Source organism: Balaenoptera physalus (genome assembly GCF_965194825.1).
Source record: "Balaenoptera physalus genome assembly, chromosome: 15".
In the NCBI taxonomy this organism is placed as follows: Eukaryota; Metazoa; Chordata; class Mammalia; order Artiodactyla; family Balaenopteridae; genus Balaenoptera; species Balaenoptera physalus.
Genome location: NC_138894.1, coordinates 66,624,220 through 66,632,844, shown reverse-complemented (window position 1 = coordinate 66,632,844; position 8,625 = coordinate 66,624,220). Strand labels below are relative to the sequence as shown.

Below are 8,625 nucleotides of genomic sequence, written 5' to 3'. Positions count from 1 at the left end.
AATGGTGGGCGCGGGGGATATATTTCTGCTAGTGAAACTTTGCTTGATAAAATAAAACAAAATTTTTTTTCTAACAAAAATCACCTCTAGGCTAACCTCTTTCTGTACTTACCACTGATTATTTTTTGCTTATGTGAAGCATGCACAGTAAAAATCACGTTTCTCTGTAGGCTATTAGATGAGAATTCAACTCACTTCCATAAACATTCGTTGGGCACAAGCTCAGAATGGGGCAAGGAGCAGGGGATACAAATATGAATAAAACACACCCTCTGCTTACAGTCTGGTGAGGGAACTAGCATTCAGGCAGTTAACCAAGGATGTGACAATGGCCTTGTGATCTGATTCAGTGGCAGGGGCCATCCTGTTTCTAGCAACACTTATATTTGAGAAAAGGTCAAGTAAGAGGCTGACTTGAGGACCAAGAACTATTTTCAAAATAAGACTATTTACAGTTTGAGTCATCTGGTGAGATCCCTATTTTAATTCTTTAATTCTTTAATTTATTGCCTTTGCCATCATAAATTGCTATGTATTCAAGGATGATTTTATTTTATATATTTGGGGGAAGTTGGTATAAAATGTTACATTATCACTGAGGCATCCTCATTTTAAACACCTGCATATATACTTATGTATTGTGAAATTTGTCTAATCTCATTATTTTGCTTCTCAGGGTCACACTGTGCTCTTTGCTTTTGTTTTTGTTTTGTTTTTTGCATTATATTGATTAATGAATTATATTAATAGATTTCTAAGCATCAAGACCTTTTTATAACCTAGAACAAACCACTGATCATAGTGTTGTATTTTTGTTTTCTGATATTTTATTTAGAATATTTGTATATTTATTTAGGCTATCCTAGAGTAGATTTGGTATCAGAACCTCATAGAATGGATTTAGTGACATATATATCTTATTTTGGGGGTATGGATTAAATAACACAGTCATTGTTATTTATACAAATTTCCTGTTATATTATCGTGGGTTATTTCTTATTTGGTGGTAGATATTTGACCTCCCCCTTTCAATATCTTCTATAGAGAGTTGTAATTGACTTTATAGTTTTTAAAACAAAGTTCAACAACCTATGTTTTCCTAAAAAATTGTCCATTTCATTTCACTTTAAAAGTTATTGGCAATAAAATGCACATAGAATTTTAATAACAATATTTCATAGCCTCTGAATCAGTGGTTACATCCTATTTTTTTGTTCTACTTCGTATTCTTTCTCTCTCTCAATCTCCATATATGTCATTAGACTTGTCAAAACTTTCCTCATTTTACAATTTATTCAATCTGCTTTTTCAAATAGCTATCAGACCCCACATAGGGACTGATATGTTTTTAATGACAGTAAAAGTGGCTTTTGATACTACAGTGCTTTGGAATCCTGTGACATGAAGAGGTTTATTTAAAGATAGAAACTAATAGAAAGAATAATGGTTCTACTTGGAGCTACTTCCTTAATTGTTCAGAGCTACCGTTTCCCTTTGTATAAAATGGATGGTAAAGTGTGCTGCCCACTGCACAGCATTGCTACAATCATCAGGTGAGATCATGTATGCGAGAGTGCTTTGGAAACTATGACGCAGGTACAAGCAAGGTCATGAAATATATCATTTCATGAAACATACGTTGCTTTTAGGCTGTATGGAAAAAACAAACAACCCCTTTCATAATTTTTTTCAAAGTACTTTTCTATATCACAAAGATCATGTAGACTTTCCTCTTTGGAACCATTTGCAAGATTTGTCCTGATGAATTATTTTAGTTTCAAGGGAAAATATTTCCTCATCACCCTCCCCCTAACATAAAAAGTTCTCATTCTACTAAATTAGAAATGTGCGCTAAAGACCCATTCAATAAAGGACACTGGAATGGAAATTAACTCAAGTCTGTTTTCAATTAATTTCAATTCCCCAAAGTGCCAAACTTTCCTTTTCTGTCACAGCAGTAATTGGAAAGTAATAGACAATCCTAAATTTTTGTGGTCTTATGCCTGCATTTGTGTGTGGGGTATACATTCTAGGTCAGTCTGAGGGAGGGTCAGGAGATTTTTCGGTATTCTTTGGCCTTCTATTAACTTTATTAATATTACTAATTTTATTACTTGAATTAATTTCATAAAAATCTGGCGATAATTTTTTAGGTTAATATTTCTACATTCTTATTTCTCTATTGTGATCATTTTAGAACCTTTTTAAACCAGCAGAAACCCATTTTAAAAGAAAATTCTTCCCCAAAGCTATAGTATGTGAATTAGATGAGAACAAAGAGACTCTGGTTGAAGGGGATGGGAAGGGGGGCCCAAGACTCCACCAGCTTGGTGGCTTTCTCTCTGCTCCCAAGGCAGGCTCAAGAAAACCTGAGGGCTTCAAAGAACAGACTAAAAACCATTGCTCTATATAATGATCAGACATGGTTTAGAGACAAACAGACTTTTTCTAAAAACTTACCAGTATTTTTTCAAGAGTCTGCCAAGGCTCAGATGGATGTTATTAGAGGCTAGAATTGCTATTGCAGAGATGGAAAGAAAGGAGGAAGGCTGGGGAGGAGTAGAAGCATGCTAACTTGGTGAGAAGAACGTGGCAGTATCTGATTTATTCAAAGGTAGGCAGTGATTCAAGGACTGTGAAGGGCAGAGTAAAGAATTACTGGGCCCAGAGCATGAGGGATGCCCATAGGCAATGAAGCAGATGACAAGTAAATCTCAAAGGGAATTTCATAATGTAGTATAGCTCTTTCCAGAAAAAGTCATAGTACTTGTCCAGGCAATCCTGTTATTTTCCCTTTTAAGATGTACTTTTCAAAATATATTACTCAATAATATGATCATCCTCTTCAAACTAGTAATTCTCTTCTGTAAACTTAGCCTAAAAAAGGTCTTAAATAAAGGGAAAAAAAAGCTATATTCGTTTTTATATTCATTAATTATAATGAAAAATAGAGAATGAGCCTAATATTCAATAATGGGGAGAGGGAAAGAAAACAATGATATAATTCCTCAAATGACTATTTTTCAGTAATTAAATATAATGATTGTGAAACTATTTGGAGAAATTTAGGAGTTGAATCCACCAGTTCTGAAATCACAGAGACCTGAGTTCCAATTCTGGCTCCCTCCGCCACTTCTTATCTGTGATCCTGGGTACGTCATTACCTCATTTTCCCAAGCCTCAATATGCTCATCTGAAAAATGAAGATAATGATCCAAACTAAACAGGACCAATATGAGGATTCAGTTAGAGGTGACAATATAAATAAAACATGAAGCATAGTGCTTGGCACATAGCAGCTGTTCAATAAAAGTTAGATGCTTATTCTCTATCAACAGATTTGTTGACAAATTTAAGGAAATTATTTCCTAGGAAAATATAAATTATAAAATTAAGTTAAAAAGTCGGAAAGACCAATTACTTTTGAAGAAATTGAATGGGGTTTAAGGATCTACTTTTTTTGAATTTTATTTTACTTATTCTTTATACAGCAGGTTCTTATTAGTCATCCATTTTATACACATCAGTGTATACATGTCAATCCCAATCTCCCAATTCATCATACCAGCACCACCACCCCCCACCACTTTCCCCCCTTGGTGTCCATACGTTTGTTCTCTACATCTGTGTCTCAATTTCTGCCCTGCAAACTGGTTCATCTGTACTATTTTTCTAGGTTCCACATATATGCGTTAATATACAATATTTGTTTCTCTCTTTCTGACTTACTTCACTCTGTATGACAGTCTCTAGAGGATCTACTTTTTTAAAAAGGCACTAAGACCAAATGTTTTCATAGCTACGCTCTACTCTCTTTCAATGAACAGATAATTGCAATTTAATTTAAAAATTTCTAGATTATAGAAAAAGATTAAAAAACTCTTTAATTCACTTTAAGAAGCTAGGATAACGTTAATTCCCCGCCCCATAGAATAAAAAACAAAAAAGCAATTAATCCTCCACAGATCAAAATCACTCACGAATATAGATGCAAAAATGTCTAAATATTAACAAATAGAATCCAGCAGAGTATCAACAAAACTATATCCTATGACCAAGCAAATATCCCAGGAATGTAATGATGATTCAACATCAGGGAATCGGTATAATTCATTATAATAATAAATTAAAGGAGAAAAAGGCAATTCTATCAATAGCTGCTAAAAGGACTGATAAATTCCTAATAAGGAATTTTAGTAAAATAAGACTAAAGAGAAATTACTTAAATATGATATAGATTATTTACCAAAGGTAGAAAATAAATATGATTCTAAGTGACTTTAAAGCCATTTACATTAAAATAAGAAGATGGATAATGATATCCACTGTCACTATTATTAGTAAACATTATTCTAGAAGCTCTAGCAAATATAATAAAATACAACAATGAAATAACCAGTATAAAATTTGAAAATAAGGATAAAAGTCACCTAGAAATACTTATTTTAAAAATCTTCCATAATTAATAAAACAATTTAGTAATGTGGCTGCGTATAAAATAAATATTAAAAAAAAAAAGAGAGAGAATACGAAAACCAGCTAGAGAGAATTGGAAATGGAAAAAATGCCATTCATAGTAGCAATAAAAAGTATAAATTATTTAAGAATAAATTTAACAATAAAAGTACAGGAACTTTAAGAGAAAACTAAAAAATCTGATTGAAAAAGCTAAAACAAGATTCAGACAAATGGGAAGAACTATATTGCTCTTGGATGACAAGATTTGATGTAAGAAAAATGCCAGTTCTCCCACATTAATATATAAATCTATGCAATTCCAATGAAAATTTCAACATTTTTTTGTAATGGGTAAAATCATCATGTAGTACATTTATTCATATGGAAAAATAAATGTCAGGAAAAGCAAATTATAAAAAGAATAATAGTTGACTTGCCTCATCAAATATTTTTAAAACACTGAAGAGCCATATAATTTGTGATTTTGGAATAGGAATAGTTAGATAGATCAGGATGGAATAGAGAGTCCATAGAAAAATAATAGATCTCAGTGTATATGAGAAATGGTATTTCAATTCCATGGAGGAAAATGATGATTTATGTAACAACTGGTGTAGCTACAAGTGGCTAGTTATCTGGAAAATAATGAAATTGAACACTCCCTCACCCCATATATAAAAACAAATTCCAGATGAATTAAATACTTAACAATAATAAAAACCTTAGAAGAAAATTTAGGAAAAAAGTATATATAAAACTTTGGGGCTGAGGAGAGCTTTTAAAACCAACTCAAGAAACCAAGAAGCAATTAAGGAAAAAATTTGACTTCATAAATTAAAAAAATGTGTCAATAGCAAAAGTGTCCACAAAGTTAAAAGACAAAAAGATAGATGGGATAAATATTCATAAATCATGTGACAAATAAATATTTAATCTATATTATATAAAAGCCCTCATTAATTGATAAGAAAAAGGCAGATGACCCTATAGAAAAATATGCAAAGCAGAGGAATAGATAATCACAAAAGAGTAAATCTAAATGTCCAGTAAGTATATGTAGATATGCTTAATAGTACTAGAAATCAGTAAAGTAAGATGAAAAATCACTTGTCACCCATCTGGCTAGCAAGAACTAAAAAGCGTTAACATCCACTACTGGCTGGGTTGCAGGAGAAAAGGTACTCATGCAGTATTCTTGGAGGAAATGAGAATATAGTCTTTTTGGAAAGCAACCTAGTCATATCTATTAAACCCCTACATACATAAAAGCACCAATATATATGGCTCTATGTACCAAGATGTTTGCTGTAGCATTGTTTCAGTGACAAAATAATGGAAATACGGGGAATGCCCATCAATACAGGAATGATTAACACAGGTCATTCCTACCACGGATATTATGCAGCCATTAAAAGTGATTTTTAGATCTATACCAATTAACTTGGAAAGATTGCTTCGACATATTAAGTGAGAGAGATGATGCAGAGAGGTACAGTATGAACTACAATGACAGCTCCACCCCATATATGTATATTCTGTATATATGTTTGAATGTAGTTCTATGAGGATGGAGAAAGGAATGGAAGAATTCCAGCATTGTTAACACTGACTGGGATTAAGGAGGAACACTCGTACCCTCTACCCGAATGACCACAATAAAAACGACATGAATAATAATGGTCCAATTTGTAAAAGAAAGTAACATGCTTATGTTATAAGTAGGTGGAAAAGTAGATTAAAAATTATAGGTAGGCTCCATTAACAATCAGGTAAAACATTCAAGAGAAAAATGATTGACTGGTAATACAATCAAATGACTGTGATCATTAAGTAGAGTCATTATAGTTCGTTTTTTCCCTCTATATTTAAAAAATTTTTTACAATGTGGTTTGGTTGCTTTCGTAATTAAATAAATAAAATAAAATTTCTAATTTATTTTCTAGTAATCACATACCTTTTATTACTTCTTGAAATCAGCAACCATTTGTACATTTGTGAGCTTGATGATGTCTTACCTCTGAAAATGCATAAATTTACATTTTATCTCAGATGGATGGAGGTTTTGGGGTTTGTTTTTAATTAGTTGTAGATTAGATCAATAAATCTGCTGGAATTAATTATCCATAAAATCCCATTAAAATATGGCTTCACATATTTCAAGATTTTTTCCCCCAAATAGTAACAGAAATCACTTCTAACAATTATTTTCAAAGCTGTGTGGCTTTGAGCAGGTCACTTCTCTTCTCTTCTCCAGGCCTCAGTTGCTTCTCCTATAAATGAAGAAGATGGATCAAATAATTTTCTCAGTGCCTTTTTGGCTCTAACATTCTGTGATTTAATTATATTCGTCATGGAATTCATTAAATGTCAAATCAATTGCTAAGGAGCAGAAACATTTCATCTTAGTAATGCTTATATCAGCTATGAAAGAGATTCAGATAGCTAGGGAAGATGCCTTACCTTGACATAACTTCCATGCTCAGATGAAAAATGTACAAGATTCCAAATGGCATATGGCCTTCACTTTGTGCCTTCCTTTAGATTCCTCATTTATAACTGTGTAGCTATTGACCAGGTTTTCATCCATGTGAACCTTCCAGACTGTCAATTTATCATTTTGCTTCACAGACCTCAATATATGAATGAAACACCAATTCTACTTTGAGGTATAGATTATACAGGATAAAATGCACCCAGTCAAAATATACATTTTGATGAGTTTTGACAAATTTATGCAACTGTATAACCACTATCACAATTAAGCAACAGAATATTTTTATCACTCTAAAAAGTTCACTGTGCCTTTTCCCAGTTAAACTCTCACCTCCTGCCCTAGGCAACTACTGATCTGCATTTTATCACTATGGATTAGATATGTCTTTTCTAGAGCAATGAACAAAGTCTTAACTTGTGTCTTCTCAATCTTGGATAGTGTTAATATATTTTTATTGTTTCAATTAGGTTTCTTAGTTGCAAAGCAGTAAAAAATTAGCTCTGGCTAATTTATGCAGCAAAGGAATTTGTTGAAAGGATATGGGCAGCTCATAGAATTGCTAGGAGACTGGAGAACCAAGTTTGGGATATGTGGCCAACAGCAATGCCCCAAATCATGTAGTACAGCTGTTCTGGTGAGGAAAGGATCAAGAACAGCAGCAGCTTGAGTTACCTAAACTGTCTGTACCAGATCATGGTCACCACCACCCCCCTTGTTGCCGCTGCTGCTGCTGTCTTAAGAATTCTTTCTATTTCTAAGAAAGTAGAAGTATATCAAGTATATCTGCCTTAGGAAATTCTTCTGCAACTGCCAGTTGGGGTGGGTGTATCAAAGTGGTACCATGTGCCCATCATACCTTAGCTGCAAAGGAGGCTAGAAGAACCTGCACTTTCAGCCTCTATATAATGGGAGGCCTCTGATCAAGCCTCATAAGGTTGGGGAATTCCCCAATCATTGGAAATTCTAAATGGATAAAAAGAGGGTCAATGTCCACAATACTATTTTTGCTTGTTAGATTTCATTCTGAACTGGCAGTTTCATGTCTAATGGTCACAGCAGCCAGGCTACATTTGACAAGCATCTCCTGGTGTAAAGAAGTCTACCAGATGCAGAAAGTGGGGATAAGGCCATCAAGGAACTTACTATTTAATTAAATAGAAACAGATATATTAGCCTTTATGCCTGCTCAAGTTAATTTCCTTAAACTATACCCTGCTAATAAAATCAATGGGTTTAAATTAATTTATTTGATCCCCAAAATAGTATCTTAAAAACTACCATAATTTTAAGTAATGAATTTCATACTTGTTGACAAAATATTTACCTTTGAGGTTTTTTTAATATAAATTTATTTATTTGTTTGTTTATTTATTTTTGGCTGCATTGGGTATTCATTGCTGCGCTCGGGCTTCTCATTGTGGTGGCTTCTCTTGTTGCGGAGCACAGGCTCTAGTAGTTGTGGCACGTGGGCTCAGCAGTTGTGGCTCAGGGGCTCTAGAGCACAGGCTTAGTAGTTGTGGCGCATGGGCTTAGCTGCTCTGAGGCATGTGGGATCTTCCCAGACCAGGGCTCAAACCCATGTCCCCTGCATTGGCAGGTGGATTCTTAACCACTGCACCACCAGGGAAGCCCTACTTTTGAGTTTTAAGCTAAATATTTACTCAACAGTATTT

General features: G+C 33.7%; 1 protein-coding gene across 1 annotated transcript in view; it reads left to right on the top strand.

Annotated features, from left to right (window-relative positions):
- Nucleotides 1-8,625, top strand: part of ARHGEF33 (Rho guanine nucleotide exchange factor 33) — a 77,745-nt gene that overhangs the window by 20,557 nt on the left and 48,563 nt on the right. The gene's annotated exons all lie outside the window — the stretch shown is intronic.